Genomic DNA, 27,956 nt, shown 5'->3' on the forward strand with positions numbered 1-27,956 from the left:
GGGAAAAATCCTCCGCACCCGTAAGGCGGAGAGGGGCTCTGAGCGAGGTGGCCAAAAATGATGGCCGTAGGTGGCGGCGTTCTGTCGGAAATCGCAGCACAGTGGGCCAAAAGCGGTCAAGATCAGAGATTTAGTATTATAGATATTGGCTTCTTCAGCATTCGGTAAACTTAGAGGCAGTTTGTGGCACATTTATCACCAGTGCTTTAAGGGGTGCGGACGAAGTTAAAGAAGATTGCAGGACAATTTTTTTACACAGAGGGTAGTAGAGGCTGATACATTAATGACATTTAAGAGGGTTCTGGATAGGCATGTGGATGTGCAGGGAAGGGAAGGATATGGTTCACGTGCAGGCAGAGAAGATCAGTTTATCTTGACATCATATTCGGCACAGACATTATGAACCACATGACCTGTTCCTGTGCTGTAGTTTTCTATGTTCCATGTTCAGTGGGGGGCACAGCATAACCTGGGTCATAATGGTTGCATGTTGAAATTAATTTCCACTGACTTCAATGGAATCAATTGTTTTAAGTGGGGAAGATGCACAGCCACACTATTCACCTGAGATCATTTGCTCTGCGGTCGATCCTTCTTCAACAGCATTAATAAACGAGAGCCTGGAATTTGTGATGTCAAAGTAATGAGACTGTCAATGCCCAGTGTTACAACTGAAAACATTTGAATTGACATCTCAACTATTGACATTTCAAATATATTCTCCATGAAGAGCCCAGGTAAATATATTTTTTAAGACATACCCGAAAGATGTAGAGGTTTGCAGGTTAATTGGCTTTGGTAAACATAATTGTAAATTGTCCCTTGTGTGCAGGATAGTGCTAGTGTATGGGCTGAAGGGCCTGTTTCTACGCTGTATCTCTGGTCTAAAATATTTGAAGTAACGTTTAATTTACAATTACTTTTATCATGATATTTCAGTTTTTATCTTAATATTATGTCCCATGCCTAATTTTTCTCAACATGAAAACTTACCAAAAAAGTGAAGCTATTCATTTCTACAATTTATAACTGAGATCATAGCCAGTATTGAGAGATGAGAGGGAGAGGGAATGAAACAAGGCTTGTAGGTGAGGGGCGGAAATAGGAAGGTGATAAGCGGAACCAGATATGGGAGAGATGATGCAGACGGACCTTTAAAATGACTGAATATGGTGAAATAATTACATAAATATGGGGGGAAGGCAGGAACAGGGTACTGATTGGGTATGATCAGCCATGATCACATTGAATGGCGGTGCTGGCTCGAAGGGCCGAATGACCTACTCCTGCACCTATTGTCTATTGTCTATAATGGTCAGGGTTAATTACCTGAGTGTATTCTCAATGTGTCACAATTGAACCTTTTATTTTCATATGCTAATCTAATATAATTATTCGCATGTGCTAAAGGTCATGAAACGTTGGCATTGGAGCTTGATGTCCATTGTGAAATTGGGAAACCAATATATTTTATTAATAATAAAACAACCAGTTATGATGGAAGCTGTTTCCCATCAGCAATCCTTTTGACTGCAGTGGAAATGAAAGTCCACTCCCCCTTCTATTTCTAATGTTCTTATAACATTCTTTATTTTATTTTATTTCATCTTTTTTGTTTCCATTAGCTGTATTTGTTTAAGTGAATTGAATTTTTTTCTTTTGGAGCTGGTGGGCTTTTTAACTTAATTTTCCCTTTCAGCACCTATCAGTCGGTAATGCAATGATTATTGCTGCAACCCTCCTGGAGTGGAAGCAAGAGTGATAGCTGGATTTGTGCACATGGGTGAACCAGACTTTGAATTATTCATGAAGGGCCACACTTGTCCCTCCAGAGTCTACAGGACCAATTTATAAAGGTTGATTTGAGGTGAAATCCAGTTGTACCGGTGAAGTTAGACACAAAATGCTGGAGTAACTCAGCGGGTCAAGCAGCATCTCTGGCATTTCGGGTCCAGACCCTTCTTCAGACAAGTCATAACATTTCCCTGAAGCCTGAAGAAGGGTCTCAACCCGAAACATCACCTATTACTTTTCTGCAGAGATGCTGCCCGACCCGCTGTTACACCAGCATTTTATGTCCGTCTTTGATGTAAACCAGCAACTGCAAAACCTTCCTACAAATTATACCAGTGAAGTAATTATCTTGGAAGACAGGAATCTAAAATAGTACATTAAGTTGTGAGCCAGGGTGGGAACCTGTAGCGATCCTACAAACCATGCAGCAACACTGTTCAATTGCAAGATGGGAGAACTATTACAGTAGGAGTGCAGGAGTTACTTGAGATTAGAAGAATCAGTGTTCATACCGCTGGGTTGTAAGCTGCCCAAGCAGTCACGAGATTAACCACCTGATCTGGTGTATCTGTAATTGTGGATTCACTGTAAATCAGGCCACTCTTAATTTTCAAACAAGAGACTGCAGATGCTGGAATCTGAATTAAAAAACCGAATGGTGAATGAACACGATGAATGGCACCTGTGGGCGCAAAAGGTGTAATTGGTGTAAAAAGACGTAAAAAGTATAAAAAGGTGATAAAGGTCCTGTTGCAGACTCACATCCTGAAATGTCACCTTTTGTCTCCACAGATGCTGCTTGGTTGCTGAGATCTTCCAGCATTCTGCTTTTTGACAAACCCAGCAAACCATTGCAATATTCAGCAGCAATAAATTTGTATTTCCTTTAGAACTATTTAGCTGGATCATAACATTGCCTCTTAAATAATAGATGCAGGAATAGGGGTATGATAAGTTTTCCAGGGCAGGGAAGGAGGTTTCCTTCACTTGTACGCTGTGACTTCAATGGAAGAAATGCGGGAGAGAGGGGTGGGGACGGGGGATGGGTGACGGGGAGGTAGGAGAGGTGTGGGGGTGGGGGGGGGGGGGGGGGGGGGGGGGGGGGGGGGTGGGGGAGATGTTGATCATGAATGCTAATAATCGAGCCAAACTCCATCTTTTCAGTTAAGATGAAAAGCATTTTCAATTGTTCTCCATAAACTGAATTTTATTGCTAATATCCGACTAAGGTAAAACATTATTCCTTTTAACATTTATCAGGATATCTAGATGTTTATACTCATTGGAAATAAATGATATTTGTGATTATCCTCAATAACCCTTCAAATTGCCTTGTGAAATTCGGCTGACCTTTCATAAGAAACTACATAGATCATCTTGTAAAAGGTTGCAACTCTTTGTTTAATGATATTAATCTTCAGAACAGACAGGCAAAAAGAAACAAGCATATTAAATCAATTTCCGTGAATGGCAAGGATGTGGGTTGAGGATGCATATGGTGGAAATGGAAAGGGAATCTTTAATGTTACAATATTTTCATTGATAACAGCTGCTAAAGCTCTATAAACGATCATGTCTACCCATCGTCTTTGTTTGATGAGATCCAGTATCAGCTTATGCCAATGATTGAACCAGATATAAAACTCAAGTCTGAATGAAATATAGAAATTAACAAGATGAGGTGGTATATTTATACATAGTTTAGAGAAACAGAGTGGAAACAGGCCCATCAGCCTACCGACTCCACGCCGATACACCACACACTCGTTCCATAGCATCCAATTTCCGTATTCTACACACTGGGGGGAATTTACAGAAGCCAATTAACCTACAAACCTGTATGTCTTCAAGTTCAAGTTCAAGCGAGTTTATTGTCATGTGTCCCTGATAGGACAATGAAATTCTTGCTTTGCTTCAGCACACAGAACATAGTAGGCATTTACCACAAAAAAAACAGATCAGTGTGTCCATATATCATTATATACATATATACACACATGAATAAATAACACACATGAATAATGGAGTGTGGGAGGAAATTGGAGCACCCGGAGAAAACACATGCGGTCACAGTGAAAAATACAAACTCTGCACATCAGCACCCATAGTCAGGATCAAACCCGGGACTCTGGCGCTGTGAGGCAGCACCCTATCGCTGTGCCACTGTGCCTCCCCTATATACAAGATGTACAATACGTATAATAGCACATAATTGCTGCACAATTTGCTATCCATTTATCGAAACTAACCAACTTGATGTATTTTAAATGTCATTGACTACATTCGTAGATTGGTTATTGCATCAACATTGGGTTGATTGAATTGATGGCGTATTCTCTTTCCTTGATGATTATTTATTGATGAAGAAGTTAAGAGAAATACAGGGCCTCAAGCTTGAAACAACTTCAGGTGAGTTTCTTGCGGAGATTAATCACATGATGAGCATGCACTAAAAGTGTGCAGGCATGGAACAGATTTTGATGCCAATTGGTTCCGATGAAACCTACACATCTTTTTTACACATTCTTGCTTAGCCAAATACTATTAAAATGTTGCTTCAGATTATTTTAATTTAACCATAAACAAATGTGGCCTATGACATGATCTACTTCTAAATATTGCCAAATGTTGCAATATTTAGTGTCTAAAGAAGGGTCTCGACCCGAAACATCACCTATTCTTTTTCCCCAGATATGTTACCTGATCCGCTGAGTTACTTCAGCATTTTGTGTCTATCTTCGGTGTAAACCAGCATCTGCAGTTCCTTCCGACAAATTTACTCGTACTTTATTTTACTTAACACAAAAGCAAACAAGGAGGAATAAAATGAAGGTACAACTGGAAATAGTCAGCACGTCAAGCCACACCTGTGAAAAAAAACAGATTTAATGTTTCAGATCAAAGATCTTACCTCAGAACTGAGAAGGAGAGAAAGGAAGCTTGTTAAGTTGCAGAGAAGGTGGGGAAGGTGATATCTACAATAGGGTAAAACAAGCTTCTGTTTGTATGTCATTGCAACTCTGCTCCCCATTCCCACACTGAACCGTCTGTCCTCAGCCTGCTCCACTGCCACAGAGGCATTTTTTTTTTAATAGGCTAACAAGAACACCAATATCCTTATGACAATATCTGCTGCCTTTGGCCTTTTTGGTACTCCTCCTTACCTATGGTTTACGTTTATTATTGCCACATGTACCAAGATACAATGGAAAGTGTTGTTTTGCATGATGTCCGATCAGATAATACTATACTTAAATACAATCAAGTCAAACCCATTATTGTCAAAGATATTGTCATAAGATATTGTCAGAGACAGCAGATATTGTCATAAGGAAGAAACACAGTGGGTCAAGGAACATGAATGGATGCAAAGGAATAGGCAATGCATCGGGTCGAGACCCTGCATGAGGACAGAGATTGGAGAAGGAAGGTAGCCGGGGGGGGGGGGGGGGGGGGGGGGGGGGGGGGGGGGGGGAGCGCGATGGAGTTCAGAGACAGTGGCAGGAATTATTCTGAAACAAGAACACCTTTTTGAGGTAAGCTATAAACATTGTCACTCTACCATTGTGTGAAGTTAATGCTTGAAGACATTTTTATCCATGTCAATGTAACATGCTAAACAATATAACATGCTAAAGAAGACAACATATCAAATGTCTATAAATGCAACACATTCCCCTTAAAATATTTTGGGAACGTTTACAAAGATTTTGTTATCGAAGGTGACAACTCACGTTAAACTCTCCTTTGATCATCCAATTATTTAATGACAATGACAAATTAAAATGGGGTAAATCTCTTGCCCTTTATTTTAATTACCAGCTCGGATGTACATAGGGAAGAAATGGCTCACCTATCAATTAAAACACTGATTCTATCATGTCTTCAATCCCACTTACAGTGAAGTTAATTGTGAAGCATTAGTTTGCCAGCTCTGTCAGTCATATTGGGTTAGATACATCGGGTGCAGAGAGCCCTGAAGTGTGTGATCATTCATCTACACATATTGATGCAAACTTTCATTCACAAAAGCAAAAAGAAAATTAAAAGTATTGACCTATCTGCATTCAGGAGGAAAGTATGTGTTGTCCACATCCGCAGCCAAATGCAATCAGGCAATTGCTAAATGTCAGCAAACCACCTCATCAATCACATCGGAGGAGCCTTTCTGCAACACTGACCAGACAGGTTTAATAAGACAGTTATTTTATCATGCATGAATCAAGCTAAAGAGTCGTGACAGTCTTGAGTGGTAAAAATAGACCCACATAATAAGGTGCACCTTCTGACAGGCTTGTTACTCATTAGTTTGTTTTGTCATCTTCCCCTGGCAAATATGTTTGTTTTTAGCCCCTATAGCTTTTTTGATTTGTGAGTGTTTTATTTCTTCTCCCAATTGCTTACATAGAAAATAGAAAATAGGTGCAGGAGTAGGCCATTTGGCTCTTAGAGTCAGCAACACCATTCAAGGTGGTATATGGCTTTCTGGAGTGCTAGTATGGGTGTTGTGGGCTGAAGGGACTGGTTTCCAGAGGGCTAGTATGCAAATTGTGCGCCAAATGGATTCTTGGGCTGGCGTCTCAGTCAATCAAGCCTGTTGTGCTGTCAACTCACTCACTCACGGCTGGTGGGCTAGTAGTTGACTCACGGCTAATCCTTGAAATTCTATTTCAAGCAGGGTATAAGGCCACCAAATTCAAGTCTTTCAACTTCAAGCCACACCCAAGCCACACCCAAGCTACCATTTGCAATAAGTAGTGCCTTTCAACTTCAAGCCAAAGCAACTAAGCCACCATTCGCAGTAATAGTGCCATTCAACTTAAAGCCAAAGCTCCCAAGCCTTCATTTGCAGTAAGTAGTGCCTTTCAACTTCATGCCACCATTTGCAGTAAGTAGTGCCTTTCAACTTCAAGCCACAATTTCCAGTAAGTAGTGCTTTTCAACTTCAAGCCAATGCACCCATGCCCCCCGCAGTAAGTAGTGCCTTTCAACTTCAAGCCAATGCACCCACGCCCCCCGCAGTAAGTAGTGCGTTTCAACTTCAAGCCACACCCAAGCCATCATTTGCAGGAAGCAGTGCCTTTCAACTTCAAGTCAAAGCTCCCAAGCCACCATTTGCAGAAAGTAGTGCTTTTCAACTTCAAGCCACACCCAAGCCTACATTTGCAGGAAGCAGTGCCTTTCAACTTCAAGTCAAAGCTCCCAAGCCACCATTTGCAGTAAGTAGTGCCTTTCAACTTCAAGCTAAAGCAACCAAGCCACCATTTGCAGTAAGTGGTGTCTTTCAACTTCAAGCCACACCCAAGCCACCATTTGAAGTAAGTAGTGCCTTTCAACTTCAAGCCAAAGCAACCAAGCCACCATTTGCAATAAGTAGTGCCTTTCAACTTCAAGCCAAAGCTCCCAAGCCACCATTTGCAGTAAGTGGTGCCTTTCAACTTCAAGCCAAAGCTCCCAATCCACCATTTGCAGTAAGTATGAACCATTTTAGAACCAATAGACATTTTTTTGCAAGCTTTAGAACCAATAGACATTTTTGCAAGCTTTTAAACCAATAGACATTTTTTTGCAAGTTTTAGAACCAATAGAGACACTTTTTGCAAGCTTTAGAACCAATAGACCTTTTTTTTTTGCAAGCTTTAGAACCAATAGACATTGTTTGCAAGCTTTAGAACCAATAGACATTTTTTGCAAGCTTTAGAACCAATAGAGACACTTTTTGCAAGCTTTAGAACCAATAGAGATTTTTTTGCAAGCTTTAGAACCAATAGACATTTTTTTTTGCAAGCTTTAGAACCATTAGACATTTTTTTGCAAGCTTTAGAACCAATAGAGACACTTTTTGCAAGCTTTAGAACCACTAAGGGCACTTACATTTGAGTAGACATGCGCTCAGTGTTATTCACAGCTCAGAGCAACATGACCCTCTGCCTTCCTCCATCTTGAAGAGACTGCGTGGCACACCACTTCCTGATTTTATAGTCCCTCCCCCCTGCCACCAGCGGGGGCAGCAGAGAGAAAGGGGAATTTTGTAAAAACATTAATATATCTGTCATTTCTAATCAACGGGAAAAACCCTCGGCACACATGCGGCAGCGGGGGGCTCTGAGCGAGGTGGCCAAAAATGACGGCCGTAGGTGGCTGCATTCTCTTGGAAATCGCAGTACAAATGGGCAAAACCTGTCAAGAACAGACTTTTAATAATATAGATAGTATTATCTGATTGGACATCATGCAAAACAACGCTTTTCATCGTATCTTGGTAGACTAGTAGAGTGGATAAGGGAGAACCAGTGGATGTGTTATATCTGGACTTTCAGAAGGTTTTCGACAAGGTTCCACATAAGAGATTAGTATACAAACTTAAAGCACATGGTATTGGGGGTTCAGTATTTATGTGGATAGAGAACTGGCTGGCAGACAGGAAGCAAAGTGTAGGAGTAAACGGGTCCTTTTCACAATGGCAGGCAGTGACTAGTGGGGTACCGCAAGGCTCAATGCTGGGACCCCAGCTATTTACAATATATATTAATGATTTGGACGAGGGAATTGAATGCAACATCTCCAAGTTTGCGAATGACACGAAGCTGGGGGGCAGTGTTAGCTGTGAGGAGGATGCTAGGAGGCTGCAAGGTGACTTGGATAGGCTGGGTGAGTGGCAAATGCATGGCAGATGCAATATAATGTGGATAAATGTAAGGTTATCCACTTTGGTGGCAAAAACAGGAAAGTAGACTATTATCTGAATGGTGGCCGATTAGGAAAAGGGGAGATGCAACGAGACCTGGGTGTTGTTGGTACACCAGTCATTAAAAGTAGGCATGCAGGTGCAGCAGGCAGTGAAGAAAGCGAATGGTATGTTAGCATTCATAGCAAAAGGGTTTGAATATAGGAGCAGGGAGGTTCTACTGCAGTTGTACAGGGTCTTGGTGAGACCACACCTGGAGTATTGCGTACAGTTTTGGTCTTCTAATCTGAGGAAAGACATTCTTGCCATAGAGGGAGTACAGAGAATGTTCACCAGACTGATTCCTGGGATGTCAGGACTTTCATGTGAAGAAAGACTGGATAGACTCGAATTGTACTCGCTAGAATTTAGAAGATTGAGGGGGGATCTTATAGAAACTTACAAAATTCTTAAGGGGTTGGATAGGCTAGATGCAGGAAGATTGTTCCCGATGTTGGGGAAGTCCAGAACAAGGGGTCACAGTTGAAGGATAAGGGGGAAATATTTTAGGACCGAGATGAGGAAAACATTTTTCACACAGAGAGTGGTGAATCTCTGGAATTTTTCTGTCACAGAAGGTAGTTGAGGCCAGTTCATTGGCTATATTTAAGAGGGAGTTAGATGTGGCCCTTGTGGCTAAAGGGATCAGGGGGTATGGAGAGAAGGCAGGTACAGGATACTGAGTTGGATGATCAGCCATGATCATATTGAATGGCGATGCGGGCTCGAAGCCTCCTGCACCTATTTTCTATGTTTCTATGTTTCTACACGTGGCAATAATAAACCTAAACCATTGGTAAGGAGGAGTACCAGAAAGGCCAAAGGCAGTATAAGGTGCTGATCATTCACATCTTTGGTATATTGGAGCAGGCCTTTAAGTGCCTGAAGTAATTGTGCTGTTTGCTGAATTGGCACTAGTAAAGCATTTCACCAAGAACCAGCAGCCACGATAATAAGAGGAAATGTTGGGAAGGAAAAAACAACTCAGTGCAAATCAGAAAATAGTAGCAATTGTAGATGTAATTTTCTGGCGGCTATATCCCAATGATTGTTGCTTTGGTATGGTTGTTTAGTGCCAACTATACTGAAGTCCACATTTACTTTGGATCCATTGTCATCTTGCATATTAATAATAATTCATCAACGTCAAATTGCAATGTTCTGTCCTGATGTTCACAAATCAAGAGTGGACAAATAATTTTGATTAGTGAGATTTATTAGGCAGATAAATGGGTATTTTCAGTGAATCTCTTTATTTTTCTTGATAAATGCGTAAAAATGGTTTGCTAAAAAGTGGTTTGTGGTATGTAACACCATAATAAAGACATTTAATCTTTGCACCCTGCTATGTTAATTCTATTCACCTCAAGCTTTGATGAACTGATGTACCAATGACTGAAAAAAAGTGGAAGGAGTTTCCATTTCAGGGAGACCTTTTGTATGGCTTCTAAACAGGGTGAAAAACATTAATACCCAATCATGCAATACACAATCATGGGGAGTTATAAACTCTGAAAACATGAGTGGGCGAAAAGAAAGCCATCTGAAGTCAAAATTATTTTTGTTTTGCTGAAAATGTCACAAACATGCAACAAAAATAGAATAGTGCTGTTAAATGCTGTCAGTGTGGAATTTACACGTTCCTTCTGTCAACCTATGGATTTATTCCAGGTGCTCTAGGTGTTCCTACATATGAGTTGCCAGAGGAGATACAAAGACAGTGTAATTACAAAGTTTAAAATTCTTTTGGACAGTTTCATTGGTTGGAAATGTTGAGTCAGAGAGTTAAACTGCGCAGAAATAGTCCCTTCGGCCTAACTCGTTCATGCCGTCCAAGATGCCCCAGCTAAGCTGGCCCCTTTTGCCCGCATTTGAACCATTTGAAGTCAATTAACCTACAAACCACTACATTTTTGAAGTGTATGAGGAATCCGGAGCTCTCTGAGAAACCCAGGAGGACACAGGGAGAAAGTGCAAACTCTGTACAGACAGCACCTATAGTCAAGATTAAACCCAGGTCACTGGTGCTGTAAGGCAGCAGCTCTATCACAACACCACTGTGCCGCCCCTACTTGTACTCCTAGAACATCCTGCAACATTATTACCCAGGGGCTCACCATTCACTGTGTCTGGAGAGATATGAGCTAAACACATGTAAATGGGACTAAGTCAGGAAGGCTGCTTGGTTGGTGTGGATGAGTTAGCCTGGGGTGGAAGATTGCAACCTTCAATTGGTCCGCCCTGTTTTGACGAATGCAATCAACCCGGCGTGCACAATCAAATAAGATCAAGTAGAACAAGCTGTCCTACAACTTTAGGCTGTGCATGCCATACGCACGAAGAAGTTAGGCTGAAGGGTTTATGTTTGTGTTTGACTATGACTCTCTGACGTATGGGTTGGTATCACCTGGCCAAGGAGATCCCTGCCACTCCAACCCAGTACCACCGTCAGGACAACGAGCCATTATGGCCAGGTAAAACTCAAGATTTTTTTAACAGCTTTGGACATGACACATACAAATGGATGCTGGAAACGTGGTGACTCTTTTGTGCTGTCCCAGTGTAATCTATTATTCCTATTTTCTTGTACTCCAATGTGATAAATCGAGTTTCACTGGTGCTTAAACGGTACGCCTGACAATAAACAGACCTTTGAAACCTTTGATTGTGCATATGTATAGTAGGATTATTATTGCACTATATGAAAAAAAGGAATGTACCTTGGTACAGGTGACAATAAAATACCATTTGCAGGAGAAGATAGACACAAAGTGCTGGAGTAACTTAGCGAGTCAGGCAGCATTTCCAGAGAAAAAGGATGGGTGGTGTTTCAGGTCGGGACCCTTGTTCAGACACAAAACGTCACCCATCCTTTTTCTCCAGAGATGCTGCCTGACCCGCTGATGCAGCACTTTGTGACTACAGGTATCTTAGCTATATATACCAGCATCTGCAGTTCCTTCCTACCATTGGTAATATACATAGTTTTGTTTAGTTCAGAGATACAGCGTGGAAACAGGTCCATCGGCCCACCGAGTCCGTGCCAACTAGTGATCCCCGCACATTAACACTATCCTACACACACTAGGGACAATTTACACACACCAACCCAATTAATCTACACACCTGTACATCTTTAGAGTGTGGGAGGAATCCGAAGATCTCGGAGAAAACCCACGGGGTCACGGGGAGAACGTACAATCTCTGTGCCGACAGCACCTGTAGTAGGTATCGTAACCGGGTCCCCTGCGCTGCAAGCACTGTAAGGCAGCAACTCTACCGCTGTGCCACCCTCGACGTGGCCATGATAAGTTGCTCCGAGTGTGCAAATGAGTGGCAAAATATGAGGGGAGTTGATGCGGATGTGGGGAGAATAAGGTTGGTTAGGATCGGATTTGTGTAAATAGATGTCTGATAATAATAATAATAATAATAATAATAATAATAATAATAATATCTTTTATTGTCATTACACATAAGCGCAATGAGATTTGGTATGATGGTTGTTGGCGTAACCTGACATGATTGAATTTGAATTTGCTGGGACAAATCGCCAGTTACCAAGCTGTATCTATTAGTCTACAATTAATCTATTAATGACTCAACAAGGAAAGAAGCAATGTTAGGTCTGGTTCTGGGAAGTGAAGTAGGCAAGTGGGTTGTGTTACAGTAAGAGCTCATTGAGCTGGCAGAGAACTCTGCATAATTTAATAGAAAGTATTTACGATAAGTCACCAGGCAATATCTCCTGGAGTGGCAATGATTACGGGGTGATCTAAAATAAGTTTTCACGATGGTAAGAGGTTTCGACACGCGGGTCAATAACTAGAGGTCAGAAATCAAACGTTGTTGGAAATGGTCCAGAGGGGAAAAGAGGAGAGGTCCAGAGGGGAAAAGAGGAGAGCCCGTTTCATTCATCTCCTCCTGTTGCAGTTCCTACGATGGTTTGTTGATTTTGCGTCAGTGTAATTCAGTCAGTGAGTCAGCAGAGAACCGGTCTAGAACAGTGATGCAGCAATGATTCAATTGTAGGACCTTGCAGGAAAACTTTACTTCCTGGAACAGAAGTTTGCCTGGTGTAACTTATGTAAGAATGTTCGAGAGTGTTTATTTGATACATGCACTGGATATGAACTGATACCAAGAAATGCTTTCTTGCTGTGGCTTTATAGGCACTTTAGAAGCAACAACAACAGTAAATGTAATGTATATCCCCAGTAAACTAAGCCCATGATGGTCCAAAGTACATCGAGCAACCATAGCAGTGCAAAGTGTGTAGTGGCTTGTTGTTGAGTTAGGGTTGTGGTTATTTGGTGCTAGGTAGTTCAGGAAATATGATGGTTGATGGGAAGAAGTTGATCTTGAACCTGGAGGTAACTTTTCTCAGGGTCCTGTTTTTTCCTTATTGCTTATAGCAGCAAATGGAGAGCGTGGCCAATGTGGTATGGGTCCCTTATGATAGTAACTTCCTTCTTGAGGCAGCACGTCCTGCAGGTCCCTTCCACGGTGGGGAGATCAGTACCCATGATGGACCTGGCAATGTCCAGCATTTTCTGCAGCCTCTTTTGTTCCTTGAGCATCCAAATTTCTGACCAAGCTATGATGCAACTTGTCAGTATGTTCACCACAGTACACTTGTTCATCTATCTGTACATGATTCATATCCTTCTATTCCTATTCAAAACACCTCTAAAATGTCACTATCATATCTGTCTCCACCACCACACCTGACAATGCATTCCAAGCCTCACCACTCTCTGTGTTAAAAAACTAGCCCTGCACAACTCCAATAAACTTTCCCCCTCTTACCATATAGTTACACCCTCTGGTGTTGGCCATTTCCACCGTGAGAAAATTGTTCTGACTGTCTACCCTATCTACGCCTCTCATCATTTTATATATTTCTATCGTTTCCTCCTCAATCACCGATATTCCAGAGAAAACAATCCAAGTTTATCCAACCTCTCCTTGTACCAGGCAGCATTCTGGTAAACATCCTCTGCATCCTCTCCAAAGTTTACACCTTCTGGTAATGGGGCGACCAGAACTGTAGACAACACTCCAAATGCAGCCCAACCAAAGTCCTATAGAGCTGCATCTTGACTTCCTGACTCTTATACTCATTGCTCCTGGCAATGAAGACAAGTACAACACACATCTTCTTTACCACCCTGTCTGCTTGTGCTGCCACCTTCAGTGAGTTATGAATTTGGACTCCAAGATCCCTCTGCACATCAATGCTGTTAAGGGTCTTGCCATTAACTGTATACTCTCCCCTGACATTCAACCTTCCAAAGTGCACCAACTCAAACTTGCCCAGATTAAAGGTACACAAAAATGCTGGAGAAACTCAGTGGGTGCAGCGGCATCTATGAAGGAAATAGGCAACGTTTTGGACAGAAAACCTTCTTCAGACCCTCCCTCAAGGTTTGCCCAGATTAAACTCCATCTGTCATTTCTCTGCCCATTTCTGCCGCTTATCAATATCCCATTGTATCTTCTAATGGCCTGCCTCACTGTTTGCAACTCCTCCAATTTTTATGTAATCAGCAAACTTACTCACCAACCCATCTACATTTACGTCTAGGTCATTTATATATATCACAAACAGCAGAGGTCCCAGCACGGATCCCTGCGGAACTCATGTAAGAAAGAACTGTAGATGCTGTTTTAAATTGAAGCAAGACACAAAATGCTGGAGTAACTCAGCAGGTCAGGCAACATCTCTGGAGTGAAGGAAAGGGTGATGGTTCTTGTCTAGACAGGTCTGTGGACCCTAAACGTCACCCATTCCTTCTCTCCAGAGATGATGCCTGACCCGATGAGTTACTCCAGCATTTTGTGCCTCCCTGCGGAACTCCACTGGTCATAGACCTCAGACCAGAATATCATCCCTCCACCTATGAATAAGGCATGTTCATATTCATGAATAAGATTTATGGATATGGTGCCAGGACTCGAAGGCCTGAGCTATGGGGAGAGGTTGACCACCTCTCGATATCTTCTCTCTAAGACATCCTCACTCTCCCAGACGAGCATGAGGTCATCTAGCTGCAGCTCCTCAGAAGGATGTGCTGACTCTGGAGAGGGTCCAGAGGACGTTTAAGAGAATGATCCCAGGAATGAGCAGGTTTACATATGATGAGGCTTTGATGGTACTGGGCCTCTACTCACTGTAGTACAGAAGGATGAGGGGGACCTCATTGAAACTGTGGATGGGGAGGGGATGGTTCCATTACTGGAAGAGTTTTTATCCAGAGGTTATACCCTCAGTATTAAATCGCATTCCTTTAGGAAGATGAGCAGGAATTTCTTTAGTCAGAGGGTGGTGAATCAGTAGAATTCATTACCACAGAAGGCAGTGGAGGCTAAGGACATTTTTAAGGCAGAGATAGATAGATTCTTGATCGGTATTGGGTGTCAGGGGTTAATGGGAGAAGGCAGGAGAATGGAGTTAAGAGGAAGAGATAGATCAGCCATGATTGAATGATGGATGATGATGTGCTGAATAGCCTGATTCTGCTCCTATCACTTATGAACCTATAACCTCCAGTTCCAAAGCATGCACATTAAGAAGCTGAACCTGGACACAACTCCAGCAGATGTAGACCTCAGAATCATTGGATTTCTTCCTGAGTTCCCACAATTTCCTGCATTTCTTCCTGAGTTCCTGAGCCAAGCACTCAACTGCACTAGCCTCCATCTCGACCACACCGAGCAATTTTCTCTCTGAAGCAAACAAAAACTGTCAACAAGTGATAGACTGAACCTTATCCTGCAGTCACCCCCTCTAAAGCTTCCTCTTACCCCCAAGCCTCAATGAACCATTGTTATGCTGGCCACTCTGACTACGGCCACTCTGGTTAAGCTTACCTTCCTTTTCTTGGCTGCTGTTATTTAGCCAATTAGCCAAGATGTGGTGTTTGCCTGCAAATCTCAACAGATGACACCAACCAACTTGAGACTTGCCTTTTAAATTCTTCCTGCTGTCGTTGTAATTCACAACATTCTGGCAGGTTTTAATTCCAATAGGGGAAATGGACTATATCCAAGCATTTTATGTTAAACATTAATTTGACACAAACATTGAATATAACACCATTAACAAATGGCTTCTTATAGAGTCATAGAATCATACAGCATGGACCTTTCCCGTAAACCTTTCCTATCCATGTAACTGTTCAAATATATTTTACATGTTGTTATTGTACCTGCCTCTATTAGCTCCTCTGGCAGTTTGTTCCACACACACACCACTCTGTTAGCTTTAATATCACCAGAGGCAGGAAGCTGCTGGGACTGGAGGTCTGTTTGCAGACTTGGGGGAAAGCACGTTTGCAATTGGATTACAAATCAAATAAAACTGACATTTCCAAATTAATTTAAACTTCTTCTATAGTGCATTTAGCTTGGTAGTTTGAGAAACACCAGGGGGAGTCACAAGTCACAAGTCAATAGACAATAGACAATAGACAATAAGTGCAAGAGTAGGCCATTCAGCCCTTCAAGCCAGCACCGCCATTCAATGTGATCATGGCTGATCATCCCAAATCAGTACCCCATTCCTGCCTTCTCCCCATATCCCCTGACTCCGTTATCTTTAAGAGCCCTATCTAACTCTCTTGAAAGTATCCAGAGAACCAGCCTCCACCGCCCTCTGAGACAGAGAATTCCACAGACTCACAACTCTCTGTGAGAAAAAGTGTTTCCTCGTCTCCGTTCTAAATGGCTTACCCCTTATTCTTAAACTGTAGCCCCGGGTTCTAGTCTCCCCCAACATCAGGAACATGTTTCCTGCTTCTAGCGTGTCCACACCCTTAACAATCTTATATGTTTCATCCTTCTAAACTCCAGAGTGTAAAAGCCCAGCCGCTCCATTCTCTCAGCATAAGACAGTCCCGCCATCCCGGGAATTAAACTTGTAAACCTACGCTGCACTCCCTCAATAGCAAGAATGACCTTCCTCAAATTAGAGAACCAATACTGCACACAATACTCCAGGTGTGGTCTCACTAGGGCCGTGTACAACTGCAGAAGGACCTCTTTGCTCCTATAAGTGGTGGAGGCAGGTTCATTGGTATCTCGACTCCTCTTGTTATGAAGGCCAACATGCCATTCGCTTTCTTCACTGCCTGCATGCTTACTTTCATAGACTGATGAACAAGGACCCCCAGATCCCATTGTACTTCCCAACTTGACGCCATTTAGATAGTAATCTGCCTTCCTTTTTTTATACCAAAGTGGATAACCTCACATTTATCCACATTAAACTTCATCTGCCATGCATCTGCTCACTCCCTCAATCTGTCCAAGTTACCCTGCATTCTCATAACATCCTCCTCACAGTTCACACTGCCACCCAGCTTTGTGTCATCTGCAAATTTGCTAATGTTACTTTGAATCCCTTCATCCAAATCATTGATGTATATTGTAAATAGCTGCGGGGCCAGCACCGAGCCTTGCAGTACCCCACTAGTCACTGCCTGCCATTCTGAAAGGGACCCGTTAATCCCTACTCTTTGTTTTCTGTCTGCTAACCAATTTTCTATCCATGTCAGCACTCTACCCCGAATACCATGTGCCCTAATTTTGCCCACTAACTCCCATGTGGGACCTTATCAAATGCTTTCGGAAAGTGCTGGCACAGCAGTGAAAAACACACTTTACATTGAAACTGCAACATCCATGCATGACTTTCTGATGCACATCTTACCTCAGGGCTCCCTTTAAAACCATTTGATCACATGAACACGAGAGAGTTATAAAAAGCAGTGGTACACCTAGAAGATGAATTGCCTTGTAGACCAAATGTTTCAGATTCAACCCTGATCTCTGGTGCTGATTTTGCATGTTCCTCCTGTACAGAGTTTGCATGTTCCTCCTGTGACTGGGTGGGTTTTCTTTTGGTGTTCTTGTTTCCTCTCACATCACAAAGACATATGGGTTGGTCACTGTAACTTGCCCCACGCGTTTTATTACAGATGAGCGTAGAAAGCATTTTATTAGGATGCATCACTGCATGGTTTGGGAATAGCTCCATCCAAGATAGCAAACAATTGCAGCAGATTGTGGACAGAGCCCAGACCATTACAGAAACCAACCTCCCATCCATTGACTCCATTTTAACTTTATGCTGCCTCGGCAAGGCCACCAGCATAAACAAGGACGTCTAGGCTCCCCCCCCTTCTCCCCTCTCCCATCAGACAAGATGTGAAAACACGCACCTCCATATTATAGACAATAGACAATAGGTGCAGGAGTAGGCCATTTGGCCCTTCGAGCCAGCACCGCCATTCAATGTGATCATGGCTGATCATCCCAAATCAGTACCCCGTTCCTGCCTTCTCCCCATCCCCTGACTGCGCTATCTTTAAGAGCCCTATCTGGCCTTCTCTTGAAAGTATCCAGGGAACTGGCCTCCACTACCCTCTGAGGCAGAGAATTCCACAGGCTCACAACTCTCTGTGAGAAAAAGTGTGTCCTCATCTACGTTCTAAATGGCTTACTCCTTATTCTTAAACTGTGGCCCCTGGTTCTGGATTCCCCCAACATCGGGAACATGTTTCCTGCCTCTAGTGTGTCCAAACCCTTAACAATCTTATATGTTTCATTAAGATCCCCTCTCAATCTTCTAAACTCCAGAGTGTACAAGCCCAGCCGCTCCATTCTCTCAGCGTGTGACAGTCCCGCCATCCCGGGAATTAACCTTGTAAACCTACGCTGCACTCCCTCAATAGCAAGAATGTCCTTCCACAAATTAGGGGACAAAAACTGCACACCATACTCCAGGTGTGGTCTCACTGGGGCTCAGGGACAAATTTTTCCCCACCCATTACCAGGCACCTGAATCATACTATCAACATCTAGAGAGTGATCCTGTGCTACTATTTACTCATTGGACACATCGGACTATCTTTAATCGGACTTTACTGGACTTTATTTTGCACTAAATGCTATTCTCTTTATCGTGTATCTGTACACTGTGGATGAGTTCATCCGCCTTACCCGTCAGGCCTCCTGCATTGAAATAAAAGCATTTCATTCCAACAGTCCTTTCTCTCTCCCTGCTGTGCTCCTGCTTATTCTGTCCACTGAACTTTCTTTCATCACCTTCCGTACTGACTCCAGCCTCACACCTGCCTCAGTCTAGCATTGGATTCACCCCCCTGACAATCAAGTTTGAACCCACCCGTGAGGCACTACAAACCTGCCTGCCATAATATTGATTACTCTCCAGCTCAGGTGCAACTCATCCCTCTTGTAAATGTCAAACTTTTTCTGAGAGGTTGAATAAACTGAACCGCATAGCTGTCCTCTGACTTGCTGCCTGAAATGCCACCTTTCTGTCTGCAGATAAACTCCAAGAACCCACAGTCTGTGTCTTCTCAGTGAAATGTATATAACGTAAACTTTATTAACAGTGGACTAATATGTTTTGTATCAACGTGTCATGTTCCAATCCTTCAATGGCTGTATATTATTATTAAGCTGTTCTGTGAAAAAGCTGTTCACATTGTAAATCCTACAATCATACAGCCTAGGAGCAGACCATTCAGCTCACCAAGTCGGCACCAGCCATCAAGTGCTCATTGTGTTAATATAATTTCATCCTCCCCACATTCCCATCGTCTCCTTCACATTCTACCACTTGTGCTAGGGTTAGTTTCTCAATAACTAATTAACCGACTATCCGACAGGAGGTCTGTGGGGTGGGGGGGGGTGGGTGGGGGGGGGGTTGTGGGGGGGGGGGGGGTGGGGGGGGGGTCTAACCTTCCGCACCTCCAAGGATGGCTGTGGGAGAACCCCCACCCTCAGGAGAGAGGAGGGTGAAACACCGGAGAGCAGAGGGTTGGCACGCTGTCGAGCTGTACGAGCAGGAGAGGCGGACAGGCCAAGGACGAGCTGCGTGGACACAGCAGGCCGGGGACGGGGCCATGGAGAGGAAGTCGGGCCAAGGAGAACAAGAAGGGACCCAGCGTAAGGGATTGCCACGAACAAAGGGTGACCCGTCGGAGGTGGGGGCACCAAGAACAAAGAGGGACTCTGATGATTACGTTTGTAACTCGTCAGCACCAGATAAGAGGCAACTCTTAGCCTAGTTTGTTCATTGTATGCAAATACAAAGAATTTCACTTGTGACAATAAAGTTCATGTGACAATAAAGTATCCTTGAGTATCTTTGGAATGTGGGAGGATTCTCATGTCGTCACAGGAAGAACGAGCAGACTTCCTAAACAGCTATTCAGAGTCTCTGGAGCTATGATTGTGCAGCACTGTGCCTCTGTGCTCCCTGGGAATATAACTGTATTCAAAAGTTGTACATTATTTGCTTCTTACCATTCAGGATATTGGGTCCATACCAGTTCCCAACTGCGTCCCATTGGTCTAATCTTATTTTGTTTTATCTTAGCCACACTAAGTGGGAGCCAATTAATCTACCAGTACACCTTTAGGGTTTTGTGGCACCCAGGGGAAATTTTCCTAGGGGAAAACAGTCACAGCAAGAAATGCAAACTCCATACAGCACTGAGGGTCAGGATTGAATCCAATTCACTAGATTTGTGAAGCAGCAATGCTATCTCCTCAAAAATTAAATTGCTGAAGGAACTTAGCAGGCCAATGCAATGAAATGGACAGACAATGATATTTCAGGTCGACATCCTTCTTCAGGCCTTTCTTGAGTCAGAAGACAGATCATGACCCGAAATGTCGTCTCACAGATGCTGCCTGGTCCACTGAGTTCCTCCAGCTGTTTCTTGTTTTGCTCAAGATTTTAGCGTCTGCAGTCTCTCGTGTCAGCAATAACTGGTCCACTGCACTTGTAGTTCTATGCACCATGTCAACCATCACATTTTGTAGCACATGGGGAATAACTATTCTTTGAAATGAGATTGGAATTCACAGTGACTGGCAGCTTCTTATCAACATACATCTGGAAGAGCTCACTGATTTGAAGTCTGCACAGTTAACAAGGGATTTGCCAAATAAGGTCTCTATAACATAATGTGGCTCCGGGGTACAATATATGGAGCATGATGCCTGGATTTCCTGTCATACCATTCATGATTAATTGGTTGATATGATATTTTGCAAGTCCAGATGTATCTGATCTTAGCACAGCATTTTATTTGTATGAAAGATGAAAGATGACATGATAATGTCAAAATGCTTGATTGTAGTTAATAAATCTTTATTAAGATTAATCAGAGATTAATTACTTTGATGTGAGTTTTTGTAGATTGGAATGTTCTCAGCCACTTCATTTAGGGTCAAATATTAGTTTTCTCTCTCTGCTTGTGCGATGGCATAAAATTATTGGAATCCAGCCTGGGATTAACAGTTTAAGAATGGTATCTGGCCAAATTTAAGTTTTAGAGACTGAGAAAGTTCAGATCGGAAATAGCTTATTGCCACTTTTATGTTGTGCCTGAAAGGTATTGCCCTTTTGCGCTGTAAGCCTCCACTGCTAGCCTCTGCTTCTCATTAGCACAGCTCTGCTCCCTTTTGAAAATATATTTGACAAGAACCTTTGTATTCACTCCAGTCCTGAGCTGGAGCATTTATCCTCCTAAACTGTTTAAGTTTCAACCTAAATGAAGAGTGTAGCAGGACTAAATCGCTCTCTCTGGAGTTTTGTGGTGACCTTGTTGTCCAGACTACATAACACTCAATTTAAAATTTTGAATGCACTATTGTGGCATTAAGTACTGAAAGGCTTCCAGAATTCAACAAAACCTGCCTGTTTATTTAATAGGCAGAAATTAAATGTTAATGGTTCAGAATATGGAGAGAGAGAGGGGGAGCGAGGGGGAGCGAGGGAGAGAGAGGGGGGGGGGGAGGGGGGGGGAGAGGGAGAGGGAGGGAGGGGGAGAGAGGGAGAGAGGAGAGGGAGAGAGAGAGAGGGGGGAGAGAGAGGGGAGAAAGAGAGAGAGAGAGCGAGAGAGAGAGAGAGAGAGAGAGAGAGAGAGAGAGAGAGAGAGAGAGAGAGAGAGGAGAGAGAGAGGGGAGAGAGAGAGAGAGAGAGAGATAGGGAGAGAGAGAGAGAGAGAGAGAGAGAGATAGAAGAGAGAGAGAGAGGAGAGAGAGAGAGAGAGACGAGGGAGAGATTGAGAGAGAGAGAGAGAGAGAGAGAGAAGAGGAGAGAGAGAGAGAGAGAGAGAGAGAGAGAGAGAGAGAGAGAGAGAGAGAGAAAGAGAGAGAGAGAGAGAGAGAGAGAGAGAGAGAGAGAGAGCGAGAGAGAGAGAGAGAGAGAGACACAGCGCGAGAGAGGGAGAGAGTGTGAGAGAGAGAGAGAGAGAGTGGGAGAGAGAGAAGAGAGAGAGAGGAGGGAGAGAGAGAGCAGAGAGAGAGAGGAGAGAGAGCGAGAGGAGAGAGAGAGAGAGAGAGAGGAGAGAGGAGAGAGAGAGAGAAGAAAGAAAATTATGCAAGTTGTGCCATTTTCCTCAGGTTTGTTTATTTGTGCTGGTCTCCACACATTTCATCCCGATAGTAACTGATTATGTTAAAACACATGCTTGCAAGACTCTCAAGAAATATAACTATTGATTGAAGAACAGAGAAAATGTAGAGCCTCAGCAGATGTCTATGTGGCGATACGAGGAGTCTTTCCATCTGCTGATGATCAACTAATTACTCACTATGCAAATGGTGCCAGTTAGAGGAAGGATCCATCTCTCTGGTGGATAGTCATGAAAATCAGTAGTGGGTGAATCTTAGGGATAAGTTGCTGAATAGAGAGATTATATTCGTTGACATAGTCAGTCGGGGAGGGGTTTAAGGATGGATGAATAGTTGAGAATATGTGACAAATATGGGATCAATACAAATGGGCGGTTGATGGTCAGTCCGGACTAGGTCGGTTGATGGGCTTGTTTGTGTGCTTTATTCCTCCATGACTATGACTCCTAGGCCATGCTCCTCCTATGCATTTCCTCACCTCTATCTCAGAGAAAGCCCCGTTGTTTGGCTTTTCATCTACAAATCAATTCATAGCCAGGCTGATAATAGAGAAGCCTTTATTTCCCTGCTTTTATTTCCCATCTGAACAGTTGGAAATTCTGCTTTGGTTATATTTATTACCACTCTTCATAACCCTTTAGGCAGCGTGTCCTTCGGAGACGTCTCCTGACCTGCCGAGTTACTTCAGCACTTGTGTTTTTTCTTTCACTGTAAACCTTTATTTGGTGGTATTATCTGTGGATATTAGTTCAGCTTATATTTGTCTTTGCCTTTTTAATTTCTGGCTCAACTTTTTCATTGCCTGCACATTCAGCCTTGCAGCAGGCATATGTTGATAGAAGACACTTGTTTTGCAGGTGCCAACTGCAAGAATTCACTGTAAGACCACAGAAAACATGGATGGCTTCCCTGACCTTTTGTGACTGAGCAAAAAGGTGTTTGCTGATCCGGAAGGAGAAGAAGAGGAAAAGGTCTTCCCGAACAGCTGTGATTCATGGCCGTCTGTATCTGCTGAGACTTGGAACATATATACAAACTTTGAACATATTAAGGGCACTTTATAAATAAAAGGTTTTCTTGATTGTTGCCATGTATTCTTGGTTTTGATAAATACATTTAGATTCCTACTTTTGTTGAGAACTTTTTCTACTTCCTTGTTTACAATTGTTATGAATATGAAATCAGAAAGGCAGGTACGGCAGTGAGATGTAACTATGCACACATTTGCTATGACTCACAAAGCATGTCATTCAATGGGCACTGGTCAACAAAAAACCCACAAAGAACAATTAATTTATCTCCCATAACTTTAGCTGTACTATGAGTTAGCATTTTGTTCATTTTCATGTATAGCCTTCACTCAGTGGGTTCTATGAGGCCATTGATTTATCTGGAATTTTGCTGTAGAATTTGAAGAGCATCAGCAATTCCCCCTAATTTGTAGAGTGATGGAGTGCTACATTATGGAAACAGGCTTCTCGGCCCAACTTGCTCATACCGACCAACATGTGCCATCAACACAAATCTCACCTGCCTGCGTTTGGCCCATGTCCCTTTAAACATATCCTATCCATGTACTTGTCAAAATGTGTTTTAAATATAACCATATAACCATATAACAATTACAGCACGGAAACAGGCCATCTCGGCCCTACAAGTCCGTGCCGAACAACTTTTTTTTCCCCTTAGTCCCACCTGCCTGCACTCATACCATAACCCTCCATTCCCTTCTCATCCATATGCCTATCCAATTTATTTTTAAATGATACCAATGAACCTGCCTCCACCACTTCCACTGGAAGCTCATTCCACACCGCTACCATTCTCTAAGTAAAGAAGTTCCCCCTCATATTACCCCTAAACTTCTGTCCCTTAATTCTGAAGTCATTTCCTCTTGTTTGAATCTTCCCTATTCTCAAAGGGAAAAGCTTGTCCACATCAACTCTGTCTATCCCTCTCATCATTTTAAAGAACTCGATCAAGTCCCCCCTTAACCTTCTGCGCTCCAGAGAATAAAGACCTAACTTATTCAACCTATCTCTGTAACAAATGTTCCAATAGTACCTGCCAAAACAATCTCCCACGGCAGCTCGTTCCATACACCCACCACCTTTTGTGTGAAAAAATTACCCCTCAGGTTATTATTAAATATTTCCCCCTCCCTCATCTTAAACCTAATTATTGGTACATGATAATATGATATTTACCTTATGTAAAACCTTCCGGGTGTTTCCCAATCAGAAGCCTTGATTGAACTTTGAGATCCGCACTCTCCTGAAGACCAGACACTGGGCATTCATGTCAGATGATACAGTGGTCTACAAGAAGTCCAGATACGACCTTGGTAAGGCCATCAAAAAGTCCAAAAGGGACTTCTGCTCCAAGCTGGAGGATGAGACAGATGTTCGGCAGCTGTGGTGGGGCCTGAATGCAATTATCTCCTACAAGGCAAAATCAGGAGGCAGCTCGTATGTTGGCGTAGCATCATTTCCTGATGAGCTCAATGCGTTTTCCGCACGCTTTGATAGGGAGAACACTGATGTGCCTTCTCGTGCCCCCATTCGCTGTGATGTTATTTCAGTCACAGTCACAGTCACAGAGGCCGACGTCAGGAAATCCTTCAGAGGGGTGAACCCTCGAAAAGCGCCTGGACCTGATGGTATACCCTGTCGTGTTCTAAAAACCTGTGCGGACCAAAAGGCTGGAGTTTTTACGGACATTTTCAACCTCTCACTTGTGAGGTCTGAGGTTCAGATTCAGATTCAGATTCAGATTCAGATTCAATTTTAATTGTCATTGTCAGTGTACAGTACAGAGACAACAAAATGCATTTAGCATCTCCCTGGAAGAGCGACATAACAAATGATTTGAATAAATAATAATAAGTGTCCGGGGGGGGGGGTGTGATTGGCAGTCACCGAGGTACGTTGTTGAGTAGAGTGACAGCCGCCGGGAAGAAGCTGTTCCTCGACCTGCTGGTTCGGCAACAGAGAGACCTGTAGCGCCTCCCGGATGGTAGGAGGGTAAACAGTCCATGGTTGGGGTGAGAGCAGTCCTTGGCGATGCTGAGCGCCCTCCGCAGACAACGACCTTGGTTCCCACCTGCTTTAAAAGGGCATCAATAATACCGGTGCCCAAGAAAAGCAAGGTGACGTGCCTCAACGACTATTGACCAGTGGCACTAACGTCGGTGGTGATGAAGTGCTTTGAGAGGTTGATCATGGCGCAAATCAACTCCTACCTCGACAAAAACCTTGACCCACTGCAGTTCGCTTACCGCCACAATGGATCAACAGTGGATGCGATCTCGCTGGCTCTCCACTCCGCTCTGGACCACTTGGGCAACAAAAACTCATATGTCAGGCTGTTATTCATCGATTACAGCTCGGCATTTAACACAATCATTCCCTCCAAGCTGGTTACCAAACTCGCAGAACTGGGTCGCGGTGCAACTCTCTGCAATTGGATCCTCGACTTCCTCATTCACAGACCACAGTCTGTTCATATTGGTGGAAATGTGTCAGCCTCGATAACAATCAGCACGGGAGCACCTCAAGGCTGTGTGCTCAGCCCCCTGCTGTACTCACTCAATACTCATGACTGCGTAGCTGGTCATAGTGCGAACTCCATCATCAAGTTCGCTGACGACACCACTGTTGTGGGACGTATCACTGATGTGGATGAGTCAGAGTATAGAAGAGAGATCGACCGACTCATCAAATGGTGCCAGCACAATAACCTGGCCCTCAATACCAGCAAAACAAAGGAATTGATTGTGGACGGTTGGCGGCGCGACTCACCCGTTGCAGCGGCCCCTACAGCCTGTCTGTCTTTTTTTTATTTTTTGTCTAGTTAAATGTAGTGTTTGCTGTTTTTTAATAGTATTTTTAAATGTGTAAATGTGGGGGGCGGGGGGGGGGGCGGGGGGGGAAACTGTTTTAAATCTCTTCCCTGTCCGGGAGACCCGACTTTTTCCCTGTCGGGTCTCGGCTGTCGTTGGGGCCTAGCACCGTGGAGCGGCCTCCAGCCTGAACGACCCGGGGGCTCGGGAGACTGCGGAGCTGCGGAGCTGCGGATCTGCGGACTCACCATCGTCGGGGGTGGCCGGCCTCGGAGCGTGGGGAGCGGCGGTGACTCGCTGCTGCGACTCGACTCCTGGGGCTCGGAGGCTCCAGCAACGCAGCCGCAGCCGCAGGTCCGGTGGACTGCGACATCGGGAGCTCGCGGGTCTGGGAGGAGAGAGAGAGAGACCGCTTCCCGGAGCACCCGCAACGCGACTTCTCCAGCCGGTGTCACGGGGTTGGAACAACCCGGACCGGGACGAACATCACCCGGCACGGCTTCATGGCCGTGGGACATTCCAGCGCCCGCCGGGGGCTCCAACATTGTGACTTTCAGACCGGGAGCGGGGCCGTAAATCGCCCCGCGCGGCCTAAAATGGCCGTGGGACTCATCATCGCCCGCCTGGGGCTTGGACATCGGGAGAGACACGGAGAACAGGGGAGAGAAAAGACTTGCCTTCCATCACAGTGGCTTCACTGTGATGGATGTTTGTGTGAATTTAATTATGTGTATGTCTGTAAGACAGTGTCTTTGTTTGTATGGCTGTGGAAACAACATTTCGTTTGAGTCTCACTGGGGCTCAAATGATAATAAATTTGTATTGTATTGTATTGTATTGTATTGGACTTTAGAAAAGGTAGGATGGGGATCTACAGCCCCATTTATATCAACAGGTCGATGGTGGAAAGGATCAAGAGCTTCAAATTCCTGGGCGTGCACATCTCTGAGGATCTCTCCTGGTCCAAGAACACTGATGCAATCATAAAGAAAGCACATCAGCGCCTCTACTTCCTGAGAAGATTACGAAGAGTCGGTATGTCAAGGAGGATTCTCTCTAACTCTACAGGTGCATAGTAGTGAGCATGCTGACCGGTTGCATCGTGGCTTGGTTCGGCAACCTGAGCGCCCAGGAGTGGAAAAGACTACAAAAAGTAGTAAACAGTGCCCAGTCCATCATCGGCTCTGACTTCCCTACCATCGAGGGGATTTATTGCTGTCAATGCCTCAAAAAGGCTGGCAGCATCATCAAGGACCCACACCATCATGGCCACACACTCATTTCCCCGCTACCTTCAGGTAGAAGGTACAGGAGCCTGAAGACTGCAACGTCCAGGATCAGAAACAGCTACTTCCCCACAGCCATCAGGCTATTGAACTCAACTCAAACAGAAATCTGAACATTAATAGCCCATTATCTGTTTATTTGCACTTTATCTGTTTTATTTATTCATGTGTGTATAGATTTTTACAATGCTATATGGACACACTGATCTGTTCTGTATTCATGCCTTCTATAATTATGTTGTGGTGAAGCAAAGCAAGAATTTCATTGTCCTATCTGGGACACATGACAATAAACTCTCTTGAATCTTGAATCTTGAATGTTGAGCTGCCGTCAACGGATATGTTGATTGTCTGACCACGGCAAAGAGCAATAATTGGAGAATAGGCACTAAAATGTTCTAACTTTGTTCCAACGCCTATATTCTCAAAACAATGTGCCAATCAATGACAGACTCTCAGTCGAAATCTGAAACATTGTTGGACCAATAATTTATGGCATTGACAAAAGGATTGTTTTTAAAGATAGCTTAATTAACAAGTTAAATAGTGTTTTGTATACATTCTGTTCAAACTGAAGTAGCAAAGACCTTAACATCTGTGCGAACTTTAAGATACATTAACAAAAGAATTCCATTAAAGTCAGCCTTCCATTTACTCTCTGGTTTAAGCATTTTAATTGCAACATTTCAGCTTGTAGGATCAAGCCTATTTTAAACAGCTGTTTTGACATACAGCACCTGTGTGAGGTTTGGAGCACTCACAAAACTGAGACTCATTTAGAATATTGGCCTTTCACCTCAATGGAAAAGAAAGTCAATGTGAGAGGAATTGGGTTATCTGACTCAAAAAT

Source organism: Leucoraja erinacea, chromosome 5, assembly GCF_028641065.1.
Source record: "Leucoraja erinacea ecotype New England chromosome 5, Leri_hhj_1, whole genome shotgun sequence".
NCBI lineage: Eukaryota > Metazoa > Chordata > Chondrichthyes > Rajiformes > Rajidae > Leucoraja > Leucoraja erinaceus.